Source organism: Triturus cristatus, chromosome 6 (genome assembly GCF_964204655.1).
Source record: "Triturus cristatus chromosome 6, aTriCri1.1, whole genome shotgun sequence".
NCBI lineage: Eukaryota > Metazoa > Chordata > Amphibia > Caudata > Salamandridae > Triturus > Triturus cristatus.
In genome coordinates, this window is record NC_140589.1 from 264,442,289 (window position 1) to 264,467,223 (window position 24,935).

Genomic DNA, 24,935 nt, shown 5'->3' on the forward strand with positions numbered 1-24,935 from the left:
GCCTGTAGTTTATTGTGAAAATCGGCGGTTGGTAGTAGGTTATGAGGGAAATCATTTTTAATTTTGCGGTGCAAATATAAACCAACAGACTATTACATAAATGAAGCCTGGGAAATTCTACAACGGCAAGGGTTCTATGAGTGTATCACTTTATAACACCATGAGTACTGCCCATGTGATTTCAGAACCAATAAGGCACTGCCTAGGGCCACCGAGGCTTCAAGGACTGGCGAGGCCCACCCTATATATGTAAGTAAAGCTCCGGAGGTTGCCGATCCCCGGTCTTGAGTTGGCCTCGAAGCCCCCCGAACAATTTGTATACAATACCCGGGGAGGTGTCGATCCCCTAGTCTGCGAAACGTCACTGTGCCCTCCCGCGCCTAATTTACATGTGAGATTAAGGTCCCCAGTGCTGCAGAGACCCCACAATATAATAATAGGATTGGCCCCGAAACATTACCCACCAGTGAGCTCTTTTAAATGAACGGGTGAGACTCCGCTTCATTTTTTTTCTCCATTTTTACCATCCGGATCCGCTTTATTGAAGCGATACGAGGTTTTCCTCCTCTCGCTTCAACGAGGCAAACAAGAATTTACTATCACAGGGTGGAAGGAATGCTCCTGCCCTGTAATAGCAAACATAAATGTCCCGCGGATGCACACCCCGGGACATTCTATGACCTGCGCCTGGGTGGTGGCGCTCCATAGGGCCATGATGCATTGGTTAATGCATAACTACAGAATTAGTATAAACGCATTCTAACACTACTTGCACATGTGTAGTACAGCAACCAGAATGTAGTGAAGAGGCAGAAAAAGCCCAATATCTAAAAATATAAATCCTCGGGTGTGGCTTGCAGCCGTTCGTAATAGCCGCGGCTTAGCGGATTTCCAGGGAGAGCGCGAGTTCCCCAGTCAATCCGCCAATTAATCCGTGCACTAATCCTCGCCTGAAAGACGTATCCAGACATCGGAGAGCGCGAGGCTCCCTCCAGTCCCTTCACAGGCCCTGCACGACGCGCCCTGTGCCTTCGGGAGCTCCGATAATGGTGGCGGCCTGGACCAGTCCCCTGAAGCCGGGGTCTTGCCTGAAGAAGGGGCCGACTTGCGGAGGGAGCGGCTTGGTGACGTGGGGCCTGCCGGTGGTGCCTGGGGGCCTTAGACCTCCACCGGGGCGCGGGTGGCGGCCCCTGCTCCGGATGCCATCGCTGCGCTGCCTTCCTGCGACAGTCCGCCAGTGAGGCCTTATCGGAAGACAGAAGCCGGGGCCTCGATTAATGAGGAGGCCCGGCGAGGTTACACAGCACTCGGCGCTGAGGGGGTAATGAGCCGAGAATCACGATGAGGCGATGGGGCGGACAGGTGAAGATCGCCATAAATTAATAACCTCAGCACATAATGAGAGGTCAGGAGTGGGGGCACATCCAGGGGCTCCGGTGGGGACATAAGGGACTGGAGTTATACTGTTGAAGGTCGGGCTGAGTAGCAACTGCAGTGCCATTGGTGAAACAACGTGCCTGTTGGAGACAGATGGGGTGCGGCGCTGTGTCGGTCCTGTAAGCAAGGGGGCGATTCACGCAGAGGCTCAAGAGCAAAGCAGTGAGGAGACGGAAGCTCCGCGAACCCTCAGGCGGTGTCGGGGGCAGATACCGGCAGCGCACACTTCACCCGGAGGCTGAGCGGCCTGCGTCTGACTCTGAGGGCATCATTGGCCACCCATCCCGAATGCAGGACACAGCGGGGAAAGCCGACAGGCCGCACGTGCCACGAAGACACGCAGCAGGTGGCGGTGACTACCAGCTTGTGACCTGATTGTTGGCTGCAAATGGGGGACAGAGGTCCACGTACGACCTCCCAGGTCAAGCTCGACAAGTATGCATATGCTAAGGACTTCCCAGCCACGCCGGAACGACAAGCCCGTCTGAAAAAGCCCCGCCTCCAGAGGGGCATGCCAAGGTTACACTGGAGGATATTATGTCTGCCCTCAACAAGGTTCAAACAACGGTGGGGTCAATTTCTTCCGACGTTTCCTTCCTCAGGGCAGACTTTCAAAAAATGACCGCCAGGGTTACAGAGGTCAAGAAAGTTACGACATCCCTCACTAAAGATACCACTACCCTGTTAAAAAAGGTCAGTCAATTGGAGGCCGAGAATAAGAGCATGGCGGCCAAACTTGACGATCAGGAGGGGCGCTCACGGTGCAATAACATGAGAATTACTGGTGTTCCGGAGAGCGAAGGTGGCCGGGCAATAGATCTCTACATTGAAGACCTCATACAAAATAGACTTCAGCCCAGGGGGCTTTCAACATTATTCTCGGTGGAAAGAGTGCATAGAGTGCCCGGAGGCAGACCTAAGTCTGGGGTCCCCCCTAGGCCCATCCTGGCCCGCAACTTTAATTTCCGGGATAGAGCCGCTATACTACAGATGGCGCGGGTGGCCCCCCCCACTACGCATACAGAACTTGGTGGTCTCATTCTTTCCAGATTACAGCAGTAGTTATGAAACGGCGGCGCAGCTTCCTTGAGATTAGAAAAGAACTCAGAAGCAGGGAGTTACCATACTCCATGCTGTTTCCTGCTAAATTACGTGTGGTAGCAGATGGGAAAACATGGTTTTTTGACACACCGGAGGAAGCCCAGGAATTGCTCGAGGGCTGGCACGCGTGGGGGGACCACGACGGATAGAAAAAGCTCGACAGAGGCTTGGAGTCAAAGACGACAATCAAGACACCAGGCAAGAGGACGAAGAGGGGGCTCCCTCAAGTACAGCGGCTGCAATGTAACGTCTGAGCCGCTGCGCACCTATGCGACCACATCGGCGGGTTGACGCCGCTCTGGGGAAAGTTCAATTACAGGGAGTCAAGAGATCCGGGCAAGTGGTCGTCCAGGATGTCAGCCCGGGACAGCGCACCACAGTTCTACATCGGCTCCGATGAACAAATCAAAAAATTTACTTTTAATACAAGATTTCTTTGTCTTCCGGCAGGGGAACGAAAGAGGTGCTTCCGGACTTCCTCCCCTTGCACGCAAGTACCGGTTAAATGGGACTGAAGCTCTCTGCAATTTTGGGGTGGTGGGTAGTTGGGTTCCGCCTGGCAGGGGAGCAGGGAGGGGGGTGGTGGGAGAGGCTGGTTTCCTTTTTTGTTGTTGGTTTTTGTTCATGAATGATTTGGTTGCTACATACACACGAGTGCAAATACAACAGGTAGAGTTTGTCGCACGACCGGTTTCCCAAATGCTTACCAATCCGCGGCTTCAAGCCCCCTATCAAGTAACGCCTACACAATTCCTTTGAAAATGCCATCGGGGACCACAGGCTCACAATTAGATCATGAGCGCACGCAGGGCAAATCATTGACCATAATATCCTGGAATGTGAATGGGCTCGGGAATAAGATCAAATGGGGTCTAGTGTTGCAATATCTCAGGAGGCGTGGCCCGTCAGTCTGCCTTTTACAAGAAACCCACTTGGTGGGCACTGCGGTTAGAGCACTGGATAGATGGGGGTTCAAGATGGTGACCCACTCGGAGTTTACGTCAGGATCTTGAGGAGTCGGGATCCTGATCAGAAAGAGCTGCCCTGTAATAGTGAATGGGTCATGGACAGACGACCAGGGGCGCTTTTCGGCGGCCTCATGTCAGTGGGAGGGGAAGGTGTACAATTTTGTTTCAGTGTACATACCACGGCACTTCACACACTTGCCTTCCCAGCCCTGGGCAAATTTCTACTAGACCTGCCCCCCGGAGAACTGGTAATAGGGGGAGATTTTAATGCCACAATGGATGATGTAACGGACAGACGCCCATCGAGGGATACGGCAGCAAGCACATCGATTCTACGAGACTTCACCGAGGCATTGGGCTTGGTGGATATCTGGCGCATGCGACACCCAACAGACCATCAGTACATGTACCACTCAGGCACACATAACAGTCTCTCACGGATAGATCTCTTCCTCACAACACCGACTGCTCAGGGCACTATACAAGACATCACACACCTCCCTCGTGGAATCTCGGATCACTCCCCTATACTGCTATCGTACGCACCACACCTCACGGGACGGAGACGTATTTTCCCCATTCACCCCAGATACCTCAGGGTGCCAACCATACGTAAAGGTACACACAGGACCACTAACCAATATTTTCAGGAGAATGTATGTTCAGTGGCCTCCTCAGTCACACTCTGGGAGGCGTACAAGACGGTCATACGCAGCCAGGCCATCTCTGCGGTCACGGCCCACAAACGAGACATGATTCATCAGATATTGACATTAGAACAGGCGGTGGAACTCGCGGAGGGTGCCCACACTGCAGATCCCAACGAGGACACTGCCCACACCCTTAGTCTCTCTAAGCAAGCCTACAGGGATCAGGTGTGGGATGAAGCTCAGGCACGCATGACAAAGACGCAGCAAAAGATATATGAAGTGGGGGACAAGGCTGGCAAATTGTTAGCGTGGTTGAAAAAAAAAGAAAGGGCCAGCCGGTGGGTTGCACAACTCCAATTAGGTAGTGGGGAAACTATAGTAGACCCTGATGACATCGTTACGGCGTTTGCTATGAAGCCGTATATACTCCTGTAGCCACTACAACGGTAGAAGAAAACTTAGATTTTCTAAAAGACATACTTCTCCCTAAACTCACGCCGCAGGATGTGCAATCATTAGAGGCGGACCTCACAAGAGAAGAAATTGCGGCTGCTATTAGAGTGCTGCAATCGGGGAAAGCACTAGGACCTAATGGCATCCCCGTGGAATTGTTCAAAAGGGAGTCGGACACTCTAGTACCACACCTGCTACGAATGTACCAAGCCAGCCTAGTAGCGGGCTCTCTCCCCCGTGATCAAAGAGTGGCAACAATTGTTACAATTCTTAAGCCTGGTAAACCCCTCCAGGAGTGCAACTCTTATAGACCAATTTCACTCCTTAACGCGGAGGTGAAAATACTGGCTAAGGCATTAGCAACTAGGCTGCAACCCCAACTCGCGACACTCATACACCCAGATCAATCCGGCTTCATGCCGGGCAGAAACACGGCGATGAACCTCAGACGATTACATGGGGTGCTGGAAGGGGGGCCATACATCCAAGAGGAGGCGGTGATACTCTCCCTAGACGCCAGTATGGCCTTCGACCGGGTTGAATGGCCCTTCCTGTTCGCGGTGCTGCGGCACTTCGGCTTTGGACCCAAATTTTGTGGCTGGATACAGCTGCTCTATACACAGTCACTGGCGCAGGTGACAGTCAATGGATGCCTTTCGGAGGACATTCCGTTGGGGCGGGGAACCAGGCAGGGCTGTCCCCTCTCCCCGCTCCTGTTCACCCTAGCATTGGAGCCGCTTGCGGCGTGGATAAGGAGAGACCCAGTGATTTCGGGATTAAGGTGGGAGGAGGGATGGGAGGACCGTATCTCCCTTTACGCCGACAACATTTTATTATACCTGACACATCCCAGACGGTCCATTAACTGTTTACTCGACATTTGCGCGTCCTATGGGAGGGTCTCCGGCTATACCATCAACTGGGCCAAATCTATGCTACATACACTGCAGGGCCCCCCCCCAATCCTACCCCGAGGAGCGGAGATACAGATAACACAGACCGGTTTCAAATACCTGGGTATAAATATCACGCCCAATCACGAACGGTTCATGGAACGTAATCTGCTCCCACCGCTGCGAAGAACAATGTTAAAAACTGGCAATCACTCCCATTAACATTACTGGGGAGAGCAGCATTGTTCAAGATGATGGCCCTCCCTAGGTTCCTATACGTGTTACAAAATGCCCCCGCACCTGTTCCCGACTCGTATTTTAAAGCCATTGAGGCGGAGGTGGGCCTTCTCCTATGGGAGGGAAAACCTCATCGAATAGCTTTGAGTAAACTAACGCACAGTTGGTACGACGGCAGCATCGCCCTGCCCAACATACAGTTATATTACTGGGCATCCCAGCTCATAGTGATCAATAAGTGGCTGCACGCCCCACAGGATGAGCCAGCTCTGCACCTGGATAGGCTCATGTTGGGTGTGAATGGTCCCATGGAGGCACTGTACGATAAACACAAGAAAAGCACGCTAGTTGGACCCACGGCCCACGCCGTGCAAATCTGGTACACAGCGCAGCATGCACTGGGGTGGGAGGGGGTGATTACTCGGCATACCCCACTGTGGGACTCCCCGAGACTCGGCAAATTGCGCACATGCAAAGGTTTTACTGGGTGGGATCTTATAGGCATCTCCAAAGTTGGCGACTTATGGAAAAAAGGTACGGTAGTTTCCTTTGCACAACTACAAGAAACGTATCAAATGACGGGCAAGGAACAGTACCGATACACTCAAATGAGACATGCCCTTGATAAGAATATCCCCCCTGGAACAAATCTTCCTGAGTCCTACCCGCTCGATGACCGTCTACTCACAGACACGCTATCCAAAAAGGCAATCTCTCTCACCTATCGAAAGCTGATAAATAATCAGAAAGATCCCACACAGACATTAAAAGAGAGGTGGCAAGCAGAGGTGGGGGAACTGGACGAACAGGAGTAGCAGGAGGCGCTGGCGTCCCCACGGGAGGAGGCAACCCCTTCCAGGTTAAAACTCGTGCAGCTCAAAATATTACACAGAATTTACTATACAAGATCGGTAATGCATAAAATAGGGAGGGCTGACACGCCACTTTGCTTGAGGGGCTGCAGGCTTATTGGGTCCTTCTATCACATAATATGGGACTGCCCTCACATCTCACACTACTGGAGAGCTGTTATGACAACGATCACCCAGGTATGTGGGTTTGAGGTCCCTCTCGAGCCCCAAATGTGTTTACTTAATGTGTGGGAACCCACCGATCTTAATCATGCATCGCAGAGCTGGACTACACTCAGCGTCACCCTAGCTAAAAGGAACATTGCAAGACACTGGGGTGCCCGAGTTGCACCGACCCATCAGCAGTGGTCTCGAGATCTAGACAGCGCCATGGTGGCAGAGAAAGCAGTCTTTATCAACAGGGGATGCCCCCAAAAGTGGGCACGAGTGTGGGGGACCTGGAACAACTTTCGGGGAAACATATGTTCCCCCCCTCCCGACGACTCAGACATTGGCATGAGTGACTGATTCTCCCACTATGGAGATGATATGAGGGAAATATTAACTGTGGCTCACAATACCGTGGTAACTAAGTGGCAACGGGGGAACGCATCTGCAACTACATGTTCTTTGGTGTGTACGAATTTACTGTGTGTTCCAGCATATAGGTTATTAACTGTATACGGTCATGTCTATGAGTTGTTCTACTCGCTGTGTATTGAATTGTCAATAAAATGTTTAATAAAAAAAATATATCTATATAAGTCCTACCTGAGGTAGGATCACATAGTTCGATCAGCCCACGACCCTGGGATGAGTAGAAACAGCTTCACCAAGAAAACGGGTCTTCAGCAGAACGTAAGCAAGCTCAAAATCTTGGTGAGCGCTGCCTTCTTTTTACCTTCTCCCGCTCGTTGCCAAATTTATTTTGTGAAGAGGAAGACAGCAGTGGATCCGATAAGTAGATTTATTGCAGGAAAAGAAGACAGCTTAAACAGCCACCAACAGGACCAGACAGCAAGGCAACCGTCTTCTCCAGCACTGTGTACAAACTCCCCAAGATTCCCCTCATGACAGCCCTACATTCTAACATTACATACTTACATTATAGTAGCATTACATACTAACATTCTACTATGACTTACATTGGAATACTACACAGAGCACATGACTTTACAGCAATGAGCTCATGGTTTCATCCACGAGTCTTGAGACCGGTAGGGGTGAGTAGTTCGCTTCCCACTCCCTGTATTGTATAAACGCAAACCAACACTACTTCCACAGGTATGCTACAGTGCCCATAGCACATCACTTTACAACAGTGAGCTCACGGTTTAATCCCTGAGTCTTCAGACCAGTAGGGGTGAGTAGTTCGCTTCCCACTCCCTGTATAGTATAAACGCATACTAATACTACTTACACAGTTATACTACAGCGGCCAGTATGCTACAGCGCCCACAGCCCATCACTTTACAACAATCAGCTCGGTTTGAGTCCCGAGTCTTCACACCGGTAGGCATGAGTACTTCGCTTCCCACTTCCGGTATAGTATAAACGCACAGTAGAGGTCAGTAGTTCGCTTCCCACTCCCTGTATGGTATAAACGCCTACTAACACTACTTCCACAGGTATGCTACAAACACCAGAGCACATCACTTTACAGCAATGACCTCACGGTTTAGGCTTTCAGTTTTATACCCGAGTGTAGCAGGATCTCATCTCAGCACCATGTCACTCTGAGCAACACCGCACTTTTAGTCCGGTAGGAGTGACTACTTTGCTTCGCACTCCTCCTGTTTCCTACTCTTTTCGCCCTTTTTCCCCCTTACTCATTTCAACGGAATCACAAAATGGCTGCCAACACTTCCTAGTTGCAACCGCTCGCACCGCTCGCAGCCAATAAGCAGCAAGCTCGTGCTTGTAACGCCTCAGGCAATAAGATGGCAGAATTCCCAAATATCGATATCTGTAAATTTCGATATTTCTCCAAAACTACTGAATGGATTTACACCAAATAAACAAAAGCGTGCTTTCTAGACCAAGACCCTTCTCCCTGCCCAATTTGGGGTAATTCCGTTCACCCGTTCGACCTGTAGCCTTGTCTAAAATTTCCTACGGAAATTAACATGGAGAAAACACATTTTGGGATCCCCTTTTTTCTCAGCCCCCCCTTGACGAATCTCCCCCACACTTTCAACATAGGCGCTGATATGGACAAAGTATTAGTTTGGAAAATTTCTTGGAGATTCATCAAACGACGCCAAAGTTATAAGCAAAACAAAAAATGCTCTTCCTATGTAAACTTGGTCCTAACTATAACTACCTACTGACGACCGCCAGTAGGTGATATATATATATATATATATATATATATATATATATATATAGATATATATATCACAAGAGGAGTTCCCAGACTCCAGTAGATAGCTGGAACAGGTACAGACCACCACACGCTGAAGATTGTCGTATGAAAAGGTTTATTCTTTAGAGTCAGTAGGCATGACGCGTTTCGGCCGTGTTGCCACGGCCTTGATCACATGACACCATAAGGACCATACACAACAAATATAGTAAAATGTAGACTCCTCCCTTTTATATGAGCCAATAGGATTGCGGCATACAAAACAGCAAACTTCCACATTACAACAAGGGTAAAGAAAATAATAGAAGAAATACTACTTAAACTGTGTATAGATTCTGCAACATGACGAATAGCCACATCAAACTGAATTAAACCATAGTGGTTACACAGTGGAACAGTACCCTGAAGTAAAACAATGTGCTCGCATATCCTTAAATTTTGCCATGTATGAAACAGGTAAAAGGAATCAGAGTCTCAACAATTATATATAAATATTCCGTAAGAGAAAGATCGATACCTGCGGATAAACCTTTTCAAAATAACCATGTAGAGCCCCATAAAATACATGATATAAAGTAAGTGGATTATTATTAAATACGTCCCATCTGGATAAATCCTGTATTAATAGATAGTTCCTTTATACAAGATAAACCGCGAACTACAAAATGACAATGAATCTGCATATGAAAATCACTGCATATATAAATATATAAATATTGCTTAATCATTGCACATAACTTTTAAAACCAGTTGAAAGTTAAAAAATTGCAAATAGACTGTAATGAATAATGCATTGACATACTGATGCGTCCTAGATAAAGTGCTCGTGCCTTGGTGCTAATAAAAACATGTATGGCACAAATCATATTATGTACAAATATACAAAATAAACAAAGAGCGAGCAGGACCAATATAAAGGATAAATCCTAGAATAGACAAATAGCCCCACTATAGACATTTACTCCTAGGAGCAACAGTACTGGAAATAAAGTGCAAGTGCATCAGTGCAAAATACGCAACATATGTGCAATTCAGCAAAGTCATGTAGCAGCACAAAAAGTTGTTGAGAGCCAGAGACTGGAACTAGATTAGATAGGTTAAATTAACACAGTAAGTAAAATCCACAAGTATATAGGGGCTTAAAAGCTAGAGAACCAACAAAGTTGCCTTTCATTTCTTATACATATCTATTCAAATCAAATCAAATCTTTATTTCGGTTATTGCTAACCATAAAAGACATACATAAAATAAACAATTCATTGTTACAGAGACACCAACCATTTTAGTGCAAGAAAAATATTGCTATTTAAAATATAGAAACAGAGCGAGGGGCATGGTTTCACTGGTCCAAACAGTTTCTCAATCTAATACATAGTTTTAAAAATTCCTTCATTTGGAGAACACTGTCACTGTGCAAAAGCTGCAAGTACAAAAGAGCCGGTCTGATTTGTTTAAAATCAAGTTTTTTTAAAAGAGTCACTAAATATAATTTGCGAGGAAATTCATAAAATTTACATAAAAAGATAAAATGCAGCATATCCTGCGGAGACTTTCCGTCGCAGCCGCAGGGCGCTGGCAATTTGTTAAAAATGTCACCTTTGGGTCTAATAAGCAGATGATGAAATTGGTTAAACCTAAATCTGGTCAGTAAAAATTTCTCATGTGAAGAAAAAGACCCTTCCAAATATGGTTCGATGGCCAAGGTAGTCTTAAGCATAACAAATTTTCTCACACTTGGTTTCTGTAGCTCTATGTCTTCTCTTGTAGACCTCTTATCACACAGAAATAGATGTTTTATTTGCTCCAGATCTCCCCTGATAATTGATTGTGGATTAGAAAAAAGATCAGGGCGACCAAGTTTATCAAAATTTGTTTTTAAATAGCTTAACCAAGGAGAACTCAATGCCTTGTCCAGTGACATAAAGTCCTTAATGATTAAATGTGTTAGGGGTATGTTCTCATTTAACCAAATTTTAAGCCAAAACATCAAAGGGCGTAAGGAGAGCAAGTCGCATATATATTGGGACCCCAACTCCTCATGGATGGTAAAATTAGCTGTACCAGATGGGACACACAATAAACGCTTCATAAAACGATTTTCAACAATCTGTAAATGCTCTCCATTAACATACCCCCAAAGTTCGCTACCATAGGATACAGTCGCCACAGACTTAGCATTGTACAATTTCAACATTGCACAGATAGGCTTTTTTCCCAATTTAGTTGCGAAATTAAATATTGATGCATTAACCCTCACCATTTCACCTTTTTTCTTTACAAGATGGGGTTCCCAATTTAATTTTGTATCAAAGAGAACTCCTAGGTAACAAAATGTTTTAGTTGAGGGTATTATTTCTCCACCAATCCTAAATTGGAAGGGTTTTCTTGGTTGCTGACCAACTTGTAACACAAAGGATTTAGAATTATTTACCAAGAGGTCTCTATCTCTCATGAATGTATTAAAAGCTGTTAATAATGATTGCAGACCCCTCTCGGTCCTAGATATAAGTACTGCATCATCTGCATAGAGAAGTATTGGAATTCCTCGCCTGCCAACTCTAGGACAATCAGCATGAACATCTTGAAGCACCCCATCCAGATCGTTAATATAAAAGTTAAAAAGAAAGGGGGCCAGGATGCAGCCCTGCCGGACACCCTTTCCGATACTAAAATTATTAGATACACTTAGATCCAAGGAGTATCTCACATTGGCACTGGTATTATAGTGCAGGGCAACCAAAAAATCAACCAAACCGCTATCAACCCCTTTAGACCTCATGGATTGCCACAGCTTACACCTATTGACACAGTCAAACGCTGAAGACAAGTCCATAAAGGCAAGATGAATTGTACCTTTCTGTATTATGGTATATTTACTTAAGATCAGGAAGAGATTAAGGCATTGGGTAATTGTAGATCGACCTTTACAAAAACCGTACTGCGAAAGAGACATAATGTTCTTTTCCTCCACCCACTCAATCAATCTTTGCAGTACAATTCTTCCTACAATCTTGACCATAGAATCTAATAAAGAGATCGGGCGATAGCAGTGTGGGCTGCCCTTATCGCCCTTTTTAAAAACTGGGACGATTGTGGAAACACCCCAAGATCGTGGGCATCCTTCTTTTACAGCTGCGTTAAAAACTGATTCTAAAATCGGTGCCCAGAAACTCGGATCAGATTTGTACAAATCAGGGGGGATCCCGTCCGGGCCAGGGGCTTTTCCCCCTGTGATTCCCTGTATGCCCTCTAGGACCTCGGTTCTGTTAAAAACAATCTGCACACTAGCTTTACTACAGTCAGTACTGGTATCCTTATCCTCTGTACAGCAATATAATTTTTTAAAGTGCTCTTCCCACTCCTCCTTGGATATATAACTTTCAGTACCATTTCCCGGGTCCTGTGTCAGAAATGGTTTTCTCATCAGGGCCCAGAAAGCTGTACTACTTCCAAGGGTGGCAGGATCTAAGATCGCTAACCACGCCTCTTCCCTTAGAAGTTCCTTATGTCTTGCAATGGTATTTTTATAAATCTTTCTACATTGCTGGACATCGGCTTTTATCCTAGGCTTAGATGACAATGCTACTCTTAGGTTTTTGGCTGCTAGAGTGCAGTCCTTATTAAACCACTTTGGACCTTTTAGGGAGTCTGAATTTTTTATAGGAACTGATAGTAATTGAGATACCTTCATTGCTAACCGATTGAAGGCATTTAAAACAATGTTTGGGAGTGCATCTACTTGCGTGCATAACGAAATCTCGTCAGCACAGGTAGTTTTTATTTCGGTGTACAACTGGTCAGGGGTTACCAAGGACCATCTCAGACGGCGTCTGCCATCAGTGGTATTCACCCTACCAATGAGAGGTTCCACTCTTTCTTTTGCTATCAGTGGACCCCTCAAAAGAGCAGTGAGAGGATTGTGGTCGCTGAATTCACTGACTTCAATAGAGAAGGATCCTACAAAAGTCTGCATGGCAGAAGTTAACATAATAAAATCAATGAAAGTTGTCCTGTCATTCCCCTTAAACGTTGGGGTATCAAAGCGCTTATTTGGGGCCATCAATGCCATCATAGGGGTTAATTCTAATTCGTTAAGCATATCATTCAAATGTTCCCCCTCAGTTGTATGCTCAAAGTGAAAATTCTCACAGACCGGACAATTAATTTCTGTGATCAGTTTAAAAAGAGGGTCTCCACAGGGATGAACATTAAAATCCCCAGCCACCATGAGGTTGTGAAGACAACCCTTCATGGAGTTACTGATAAAAGAATGCAATGTAACTATCTGTCTAGAATTGGTGCTACAAGTAGTGGAATTATAAAAATTAACCAGACCGGCCGTGCAGTTTTCTCCATTTAAAACTAAGCCAATAATACCAGTGTGGTTGGTTGCAATTCTCCGAACCTTACAACATATAGCTATAGATATAAACACAACCAGGCCCCCCTTAGCTCTGCCCCTATTTGTTGCTACTGCCGGAACGTAGTAGGCCTTAAACCCTTCCAGGAAGTAATTACAATCGATTGACCAAGTTTCCTGTAAACAGATAATTTGGTACTTTTTAATATACTCAATCCAATTGCAATCCTCCATTTTGGAACCAAGACCCGCAATGTTCCAAGATATTATATTATTAGAGATATTGACAGCCGAATTACGTTCCGAACATTCCGTATCCCTAGAGCCATGAATTTCCTGCCCGCCCGATACCGCCTGTCAGTCACATAACTCTAATCCCGAAAGGGCATCAAATCTATTATGAGTTGCAATGTTGAAGACATTACCTCTCTGTTGCCCCACGTTATAATCAAACCCATCATTAAGGGGCAGAGAAAGTGAGGGTAAACGTGTTCTAAATGGGCCAGGGGTTGGTGGATTTCTAATAATATGGGAATAAAAGAACCCCAGAGGCCGTATACAAATACTGCTGGGAGTGTTGGCTAGTGCAGCAGCTCTAAGTAGAACTGTAGCAGCATGCTGAGGATGCCTAAAATTAATAATAATGCAGTCACCATTTATTGTCTTGCTGGACGATCCAATCCAGCTGACCCTTCTTGTCGTCAATATTTGATCTGCATACTTAACGGGAAACCCACAATTCTTGTTAAGCCAGAAAACTGTCCTGTTCTTTAGAGAGTCGTGATTTTCTTCAGACACCTGATGCGCTTGGGGCTGAATAGGAGGGACATTCGTAAGCACAGCCACATAGGGAGCACAATCAGGAGGAAGGTTTACATGACGAGTTTTCTTTGAGTGGGTATGGATCAGATTTCCCTCAAGAGATCTCGTATTAGTGGTATTCTGCAATGTTATTGTCATGGGACCTGATAAGACAGGGTCAGCCGCAACCACTTTATTCTGTGTGTTGATCTGCCTAATTGATGGGATATTAGATACACTACTTTTTGATGATCCCGGGTCAGCCACAAGTGGATTGTTAATGGCTGCATCTGATTTACCAGATACTCCAGCCAAGTGGGTTTTTAACAAGCCACCTAATCTATCAACTTCTGAGGCCATAGTATCTAATTTATCTAGCAGTGGTTGCAACAGCTCTACAATTTTTTCCTCTAATTTTCCCTCCAGAGAGTTAAATAGGAGAGTTAATGATTCAGGGGCGATGTTAGAGCTCAATCCGCCCATGCCACTACCCTCCCCTAGAGTCTTTTGCTGTCCCCCACTGTTAGAGACTCTATTGCCCCTACCGGTTTTACTCTTGCAGTGGTTGCCCGTGCGCTTAGCTTGTACCTTCCTGCACATCCTTATCGGTCTTTGCTTTGGTGAAAGGGGAGATAAGGGTGATGAATCTTCCTCAGTTAATTCTATCAATTCAGGTACACCTTCAGGGTCAACTACAGTCTGATCTATATGTATTTGCGCTGTAGTAATTATAGCTGCCACACTTCCCCCGTTCAGGCTATCTATGGGAGCTGTCACTATCAAGGGAGGCGGTAGTTCGGCAACATCATTGCCTCGCCCAAGGGACGCTCTACGGGTGTTGTTGATTTGAGTCACCTTTTGCACCAGGTAATTATCCATAGTGCCAGCCCCCTTAGTGGGTTTATTCGTCTTGGCCTTATGCATAATAGCAGTAATCCTTAGAACCAAGCGCTTTGTTCTCTTTTTACCAGGGACTATATATCCCTCTAGTATATCTTCAACCCACGTTACACAACTATAAATAATTACTACACAGTGACTGTCTGCAATACATACAATGTCCGTGGCCCAGTCCAGTCTCTTCCGTCCTCTGAGGGCCTCAGAGGGCCCGCCCTTTGCCCGGGCTTAGCCCGGCGCCGCCCGCGCGCGTCCCGCGACGCGGAGGAAGCTTCAGCGTTTTAAGCGCCTCCGGGCGCGAATGCGGCAGGAAGTTGGCCGCTATGCAGCCTGGGAGCTGTAGTCTCCCCCCGTCTCAACCGCGATGCCAGGAAGCGGCGTCGGGGGAGACCCGCAGCGTCAGGGACCCAGGAGCGGCAAGAGCACCAACAAAGAAGCCAGCGGGACCGCAGGTAAGTGCAAGCTCCTCAATCCTCAAGGTTCACCCTCATATCTATTCAAACCATTTGCGAGCCCAAGGCGAGAAATTGAACCATACCCCGAAAGGGTACCCCAAGGGTGGATATGATGACAAGAGTGATCTTAATACAGCAGTTATAGATGTAGACTGAGTAGACTATAATCATCTAAAAGCTGCAGTGATTGTTTCTGTAAAATAACTTTAGCAATAGAGTAATTTATTCGATAGTACACACAGGGAGTGTGACGTCCTGAATTAATGTTCAAAGAATAGTATGCATATCTTCCCCTGTGTTAAGGCCATTAGGCATCTTAGTGTCTAATAAAAGAATGTATTGGGTTTCCAATTGCCTAAGGCGTTTCTCTCTATTGCCTCCTCTAATCTGTTTGGGTACTGCGTCGATCACAAAATATTTAAGATCCTTCAGGTTGTTCTTGTGAACTAATTTAAAATGTCGGGCAACAGGGTAGCTAGAGTCAGAATTAACAATGGCCCTTAAATGTTGTAGAATTCTGACCGAGGCCTGTAATTTCGTACTTCCAACATACTTTAAATTACACGAACATTCAAGAACATAAACTGCATGGTCAGTTTTGCACGTGAAAAAACCTTTAAGAGCTGTAGGGGTTAAATCAAATGCGCCCATAAATTCGTGAGTATTAGTGCCAAACTTACATGCTCGGCACGAGCTACATTTAAAAAAACCTTTACGATTGGAGAGCCAAGTGCTTGTATTAGTGGTCTCAGGGCTCGTCCTAACTAGGGCATCCCTCATAGAGGGTGCCCTCCTGAATGTGATTTGCGGTAGATCAGGTACTAATTGGGACATAGTTAGGTCGGTTTTCACTATGGATCAGTTTTTATAAATCAGTTTTCTCACCTCCTTGTCCTGATTACTGAAAGTAGTGATGAATCGAACACAGCCCGGTTCGCTACAATCACTCTCATTTTTTGGGGTCGGTTTCTTGGTGGTAGTCCTAATTACCGATTTCAGATACTCATCACGATTAGTGCTGTTGGCTTTCTCAAGTGCTGTCTCCAGGTCAGCTCTAGCATAGCCACGAGCTAGAAACCTCTGATATGAGTCTTTTTGGGACTTGATGCAATCTACATCAGTACTGCAAATGCGTTTAATGCGCAGAAACTCACCATATGGTATACTTTTGAGTAGATGATATGGATGGGAGCTCTGCGCATGAAGTACTGAATTGCCTGCTGTACTTTTGCGGTGTATTTTAGTCTGTACCCTACTGTCAAGAATATAGAGTTCAACATCAAGGAAGTCAACATGCTCAGCACTGATATGGGCAGTGAACTCAAGATTCAAGTTGTTAATATTGATCAGCTTTACGAATTCATTAGCCGATTCAATTGACCCATTCCAAATTATACAGATGTCGTCGATGAATCTCCACCAACGAACGACATGAATCTGATACAGATCGTCATGTGTGCTTCTGAGGACATGTTCCTCCCACCAGCCCACGTGTAAACACGCGTAACTAGGGGAGAAACATGCCCCCATCGCTACACCTTGCAATTGCTGAAACACTTCTTGGTTGAACAAAAAATAGTTATTGCATAAACATAATTCAATCATGCATAACAACATAATGTTGTGTTGATGGAAGATGATGTCTCTCTTCTCTAGATAAAATTTAACTGCTTGTAAACCATCACAGTGGCGTATGCTCGTGTAGAGAGAACAAATATCCATGACAATAAAACAATAACCATCCTGCCATACCGTCTCAGATATGTTAGAGAGAAAATGCCCTGTATCCTTGATGTAGGATGGGAGTTCTTCCACAAAACCCCGCAAAAAAAAGTCAACATATTTAGAAATATTTTCACATAAACTTCGCTGGGCTGAAATAATAGGTCTACCAGGAATGGGCTCCTGTTTTTGTGCACTTTTGGGATGAAATAAAGAACTGCAGTTGTTTTTAAGAAGCTGTATTCATTCTTGTTGAGTAGCCCATCCCTCTTCCATTGTCCTAGTTCAGCATGGACGCAGTCTTTTAACTTCTTGATGTCATTGAAGGTGGCCTTCCTGTAACACAATTCATTGTTCAAGTGACGGTAGGCCTCTTGTAAGTAGTCACTCCTAGCCCACAAAACAACATTACCACCCTTGTCTGCTTTAGTTATAATAATTTCCTTGTTGTTTTTCAGTTTATTAATTAGGGTGGAATATTGTTGCTCTTGATAATTCAGACGTTTCGATGATTTTTTTATCTTTCTATTAAGATTTTTGAGGTCTTGAGTGACACAGTCACTAAATACATCCAACGCGTCCTTTGGCATAAGTGGAATGAATGTAGATTTAGGATGGAATGGGCTAACAGCTGGTGAATTGCCCGTTGTGCCTAGGTCCAACAATTGTTGTTGAGTTGAACATATCACATCCTCTGAATTGCCAACCAGAGCATGAATGGTTTTTAAGTGCGTTACATCACTGGCAGTTAACCGAGATCCGGCATTGTCTGTACTTACAATATTGGCAGCAGTGCCGGCAGCCTTGTTTAGTTTGAAGTGTTTAAGTAGTTTTAGTTTCCGTATGAATTTGAAAACATCAATTCTGGTTTGAACATACCTAAAACAACTTTTTGGGCAAAATGACAGTCCTTTAGACAATAACGCAATCTCAGGTTGGGTGAGGTTCAACTCAGTCAGATTGATAACAGTATTATCAGATGGCACAACAATGCTTAATTCCTTTTCTTTGTGTTTCCCCATTTTCCCCTGTTGTTTCCTCCTTTTGGCTTTCCGTCTTTGTTTTCTGCTCTCATTTCTTCGTTTGGACCTCTCATTGCTTGAGTAGTTTGCCTACTAACACTACTTCCACAGGTATGCTACAAACACCAGAGCACATCACTTTACAGCAATGACCTCACGGTTTAGGCTTTCAGTTTTATACCCAAGTGTAGCAGGATCTCATCTCAGCACCATGTCACTCTGAGCAACACCGCACTTTTAGTCCGGTAGGAGTGACTACTTTGCTTCGCACTCCTCCTGTTTCCTACTCTTTTCGCCCTTTTTCCCCCTTACTCGTTTCAACGAAATCACAAAATGGCTGCAAACACTTCCTAGTTGCAACCGCTCGCACAGCTCGCAGCCAATAAGCAGCAAGCTCGTGCTTGTAACGCCTCAGGCAATAAGATGGCAGAATTCCCAAATATCGATATCTGTAAATTTCGATATTTCTCCAAAACTACTGAATGGATTTACACCAAATAAACAAAAGCGTGCTTTCTAGACCAAGACCCTTCTCCCTGCCCAATTTGGGGTAATTCCGTTCACCCGTTCGACCTGTAGCCTTGTCTGAAATTTCCTATGGAAATTAACATGGAGAAAACACGTTTTGGGATCCCCTTTTTTCTCAGCCCCCCCTTGACGAATCTCCCCCACACTTTCAACATAGGCGCTGATATGGACAAAGTATTAGTTTGGAAAATTTCTTGGAGATTCATCAAACGACGCCAAAGTTATAAGCAGAACAAAAAATGCTCTTCCTATGTAAACTTGGTCCTAACTATAACTACCTACTGACGACCGCCAGTAGGTGATATATATATATATATATATATATATATAGTGGGTAGTTATAGTTAGGACCAAATTTTCCATAAGAAAGGCGTTTTTTGTTTTGCCAATAACTTTAGCACTGCTTGACGAATCTTCACTAAATTTACAAAAAGCTCACCTTTTTGGCTCACCTACTTTGTTGAAAGTCACGGGTGATCCATCAAGCGCGGGGCAAGAAAATAGGGAGTCACAAAACACGTTTCCCCCATGTTAAGTCTATGGGGGATTTTCCTTTTTTGAAGACGACTACAGTCCGAACCGATGAACGAAATTACACCAATCTGGCACAAAGCTAGATGTTGATCCAGAAAGAGTGCTTTTTGTGATTTGGTGTAAATCCGTTCAGTAGTTGCAGGGATAATTAGGTTGAAAAAATATAGATATCTGGAAGCCCAAAAACCTACTGAAAGGCTACTGAAATTTGATTGGCTACCAACACTTCAACCAGGAAGTGTTGGCAGCCATCTGGAGATTCTGTTGAACCGAGACCCATAACAAATGTTTAAAAAAAGAAATTGGGGAGAGTAGAAGCACCCTGACCCCCTAGGCCTCTTGGAGTGGTCCCACTGGGATCCCCCAGGGCCAAAAAAAGAAACTATTTAAAAAACTTTTCAGCAGTACTTGTGGGTAAGGCAAAAAAAAACTGAAGCCCGGGCTCCCGCACTTCGTTCATTATCCGCCCCATATGGGCCAGGTCCCTGGGGCATTTTTTTTATAATGGAGTGGGGTACACAGGCTTAATATTGCCCCAGGCACCATCACCTCCCGGGGCTTCTTTAAAAAAAAAATTGAAGCCATGCTGGCCTACCCCACTACCCGAGGGCCACCATCTCCTCGGGCTTATAGTTTTATAAATAGGGGAGCTTCAAGAGCCCAAGCCCCGGGGACTGCCACCTCCCCAGGGCTTCATCTATTATCAAAGCAGGGAGCTGCGCGGACCCCCCCTTCAGCCCTGGGGGCTGCCACTTCCCCAGGGCTTTCAATTTACATAATGCAGGGGACCGCGCGGACCCCCCAAACCCCGGGGACGACAACTCCCTGGGGCTTCATCTATAAACAAAGCGGGGTCCATGCGTACCCCCCGCAGCCCCAGAGGTCACAACCTCCACGGGGGCTTTCAATTTACATAATAGGGGGGCAAGGACTACCCTGCAGCCTCAAGGATCACCACCTCCCCGGTGCTTTAACCAAAAACAATGCGGGCGCAACACAGCCCCCTCACAGCCCTAGAGACCACCACCTCCCATGGGGCGAAATCACGCAATGGAGGGGGCGTGGCATCCGAAGGCCTCAAAGCAATTGTGCTGTCTTGGACTTACTGGAGGTAACACGAGCAGCTGTTGGCCCCCAAAGATGTCCTTGTCGCCTGGTACCTTCTGTAAGTCTCACACTGTGGGATTGCTGAGAGGTCTTCGTGGCCCGCCTCTTTTCTCTACCCCTCTGCAAACTCACCTCCTGATGCACTACTAGTTGGGGCATGAAGTCCCCTTGGCTGCTGACGGTCCTTGAGGGGGAATAACCCCTCCAGTTACCTTCTGAAAGTCCCACACTGTGGGATTGCTGAGAGGTCTTCGTGGCCCGCCTCTTTTCTCTACCTCTCTGCAAACTCACCTCCTGATGCACTACTAGTTGGGGCATGAAGTCCCCTTGGCTGCTGAGGGTCCTAGGGGGGAAATAACCCCTCCAGTTACCTCCAGTAAGTCACACACAGCAGGATTGCTGGTCTTCGGAGGCCACGCCCTCTTTCTCCACCACTCTGTAAAGGCGTCTCCTGGTGCACTTCTGGTTGGGGAATAAAGTCCTCTTGTATGCTGCTGGATATATATATATGATGCTTATTTCTAAAATAAGTCCAGGAAACATCCAGACAATTTTTTTTAAAAGAGCAATGAATACATTCTTAATACATGAGTAAAACACACTTCAGCAGATTATTTAGGATAAAACAAGTGTAGGATAAACAATGAATTTTTGTTTGACCCACACAATATTTAAAAACTTGCTCAAAGCAAAGTGCCAATATACTAGCTAGTGCTCAAGTTTTTGCACACTGGGCATAGCCACGTACATCGAGCATCTTGATAGGATATGCAAAAGCAAAAATGTGCTTCAATCTCTGTTGTGACATGACAAGCTGGGCATAAAACAGAGCTCAAATTATCTTCGGCCTATTACAAATGAAGCTCCGTAAGGGTAAGTGGGTGTTAACCTTGCGTTATGTAGCACTTACAGCTGTGAGGCTCCCCTCCTTTGCCCCTTCTCTTTGGCAACCAAGGGGTTATGGGGCATGTAGTTCCCAATAGAGTTAGTGGTGGTATGCACAGCAGGTGATGATCTCTTGCTATATAGTGCTTACAGCTAGAGGTGGACGAGCCACTGAAAGCTCGAGCCAGGCTCGAGTCTGAAGCCTGGTTCTGGCTCAGCTCGTGGTCTTGTTGGAACCTTGAGCCCATAATCAGTCAAGATTACAAGTAGCTTGTGCCTGCCTCCCTCTCTCTACCGAGGATGTGGCGTTTGGGTCAGAGCTACCGACCAGGCTCGAGTCTCAGCGTCAGTTCAACATCTTGTGTTTCTGGGCAAATCACTTAGGGGCAGATATCAGGGGTTTGCGATTACCAAATAGTGAATTTTTGTGATTCGCTGTTAGGTCATCGCAAACAGCGATATACTACTGTGGGTCACAAATAGACCTACTTCATTAATATTCATGAGGTAAGTCACAATTTGCGACCCATTGGGAATCCCTAAAATCACAGGGACGGTAGTCAGCTGGGGTCAGTAACTGTAATTGCTTTCTAAATAAAGCAACATTTGTTTTAAAATGCAACCCGTTTTCCTTAAAGGAAAACGGGATGCATTCCAAAAACTAAAATGAAAAGTTTTCTTTTCATTTTTAGGTCTCGCTCGTAGCGTATGCAGCGAGAGACCTCTTGTACGGGGTTTCAGAATCGCCCTAGGCTTGTGCGTGTGCTTTTCCTTTTGGGCCACGCCATTGGCCTTTGCGTGCGTCTTTTTATTAAAGACAGCGCGCAATTGGCCAAAGGCGGGTGCATTGCTCTGCCCATGGCCTATTGGTGTCTATTACGAGCACCAAAGGCCATGTGGTTTAAATTATCGTGCCCAGGCACGGGAGTGATAATGGAAACCAGATGGGTCGCTGTGGAGCACGCGCACGCGCGCACCACTCGCGGGCGTGTTCTTTTTTTTTTCAATAGCGATCGCTTTCACTGCCGCTTGTTGTTTATAGTTTAGAATCCCACAATTAAAAGACTAAAGTAGCAATTAGAGAGTCAGGACGCTGTGCAGACAGTTACAGTGGTGCTCCTGGGAGCAGGGCTCCTGTGGAGGGGGAGGCGCTCCTCACCCCTGCTCACTCCGTGGCATTTCTGAGCAGACAGCGCAGGCAGGAGCGCTCTCTTCTGTCGGCTGGGCTTCTGGGAGCCGCAAAAGTACAACCGCGTGCGATCCACGGGCGTCTCTGACATGTGGCGGCCTCAATCCGTGCACTCTCTGACTGAACTCGCAGAGCTCGGACAGTCTCGCCTACAGCTCGGACAGTCACAACCTCTGCTCAGTGTCATTCTACGCACTCTGTACTCTCGGAGTTCTGACAGCCTTACCGACAGCTCGGACAGTCACACTCTGCACAGTGCCATTCCGTGCACTCTGCACTCGCAGCGCTCGGCCAGCCTCACCCGCAGCTCAAACAGTCACATTAACTGCAAAGCAGCCTTCTGTGCACACTCTGCACGCGCATGGATGGGTGGGGGTGGGGGGGGCTGAAGCCCGGTGAGCATGCACGCACACATTCAAGGCTCGCTCCTTTTAAAGGCAGAGCAGGGTCACACTGGTGGCTAGTTTAACGATGCCGATAAGCCTCAGGATGCCTCACCCCCCCAGGGTACCCCCTGCAGTGCAGCACCCCTGCGGATCCTTGGTTTCGGTGTACCTCTGGTGAGCAGCAGAGTGTGTCCTAAGGCTGGAGCTAAAACCCCTCCACCCACACCTTTATATCTCCAGGCCACATGCTCTGCGATCCGGACAGGGACGCAGGTAAGGGAAACAAGTGTGCTTTGATATCAATAGCGTATACATGTATGGTACGCTGTTGCTGAGCATTGTCACGCAAAGTTAAGCTGTGTTAATATGAAAAAAATGGATGTGTCAGTCTGTAATGCAACTGGTGCTCATGTAAAGCGCTCTGCTACCTTCGGGTCGAGTTCGCGCTATATAAAACTAATTTATTTTTTATTTTTCACTAGCCTTTATATAGCATATTGATGGCAATTTTAGGGCTCGATGCGCCTTGTTATAAAGTTATGGTACCAGAATCCATCTAGTCTGAGTAACAGAGATATAAGAATTATTAAACCCCACAGGGCTGACAGTCTTTCATCCTATCAATGCATATTCAATTCATATCTTTGCGTTTGATAATAGTTGGGTAAAATCGAGCCGCTTATAGCAGCAGCACTTGGCAGTCAAAGCTTGTCAGTACAATATAAAAAATATTGCCGTTTTGGGTGCTTATATGCCAGTTAAGGTCACACCGAAGTGTTGGGAGTCAGTGAAATCTTCGAAGTGGGAGGGAGACGGGCTCTCTGTGATGCTGGATTTGAACTGCGCGAAAATGGCACGAGGCAACTTCGAACCACTGCAGGGAGTAGAGTCCGGAGTAGCAGGGCTGATGTATTTATTAATAGCGAGTATTAAAACGCACATTTTGGGCGACTTTGGAGCTGGGGAACCAGGTTCGAGTGTTGGCGTCGGCTTAACATCCTGTGAATATAGGCAAATCCCTTAATCTCCCTGTGCCTACCAAAACATTAATATATCCTTGTGTAATGTAACTGGTGCTTTTGAAAAGCGCTCCAATACCTTCGGTTCGAGTTCGAGTTCAAGTTCGAGCAATGAGGGGCGCAAAGTCCACAATCACTTAAATGGACACTAGAGGCGGGCGAGCCAAAACATTTACAGGGTGAGCCGAGCCAGATCCGAGCCAAGAGTGTGGCTTGGATCTAAGGGCCAGTGCATGAGGTGGCATGTTTATTATGCAACAAACATCGTATAAAAATAAGTCAATCCAAAACTCAGCTATATTTCATTAACATGCGGAAGCGTTTCACCTTAGTACATCGGATTATATCAATACATTGACAGGCACTTAATAAAAGTGATAGTTTTCATGTCTCCCCACCCTAACGTCAATGGCACTGGTGCACTATGAGACAACTCAATTGCCATTCGAATCCTATATGTGGGCAAGATTCTGTTTGTCCTGCACCAACACTATAGTGTATTAAATCAAACACACACAAGAGGTATTTGTAGGCTGCAGAACCCTAACTCACGTATTTGAAGGTGTTCTCATAAGTGACGATGAAGAACAAGCATTTGCAATGCAATAGGTCTCTCATTTACACGAGTTGGAGCTACTGACATTGCAAATAACAATGCCGTTTATTTTTGTTTTCGTTTTTAAAACATAAATAAAAGGCAGTTTCATTTACAATGCCAATAGCTTAAACTGGTTATATATCCATACAAGTACCCTTTGAAACTTTTTTTTGTTCCCATATCATTTTATCGCAATGCCACACAAGAGCGCTTTCCCAAAACACACGTTCTGCTCACTTGCTCACTTGCTCCCTCCCTTTTTTTAACGCCCCTTCTACTTTAATTCCATACCGCTACTATTTGCTTTTTGCCTTGTGCGCTACTAACTCACTGTCTCCATCAAGCCCCTTTTCTTATTCTTTATTATACACCCTCACATGTGCATTATTACATACCCACACACATACCCTTTAATATATTTTTCCTTTTGCATACGCGCATTTTTCCCTTTTCAATGTAACATCCCGCCTTACTCT

At 45.9% G+C, this 24,935-nt stretch overlaps 1 protein-coding gene across 1 annotated transcript in view; it reads left to right on the forward strand.

Annotated features, from left to right (window-relative positions):
- LOC146816744 (b(0,+)-type amino acid transporter 1-like) overlaps positions 1-24,935 on the forward strand; it is a 292,580-nt gene that overhangs the window by 80,574 nt on the left and 187,071 nt on the right. The gene's annotated exons all lie outside the window — the stretch shown is intronic.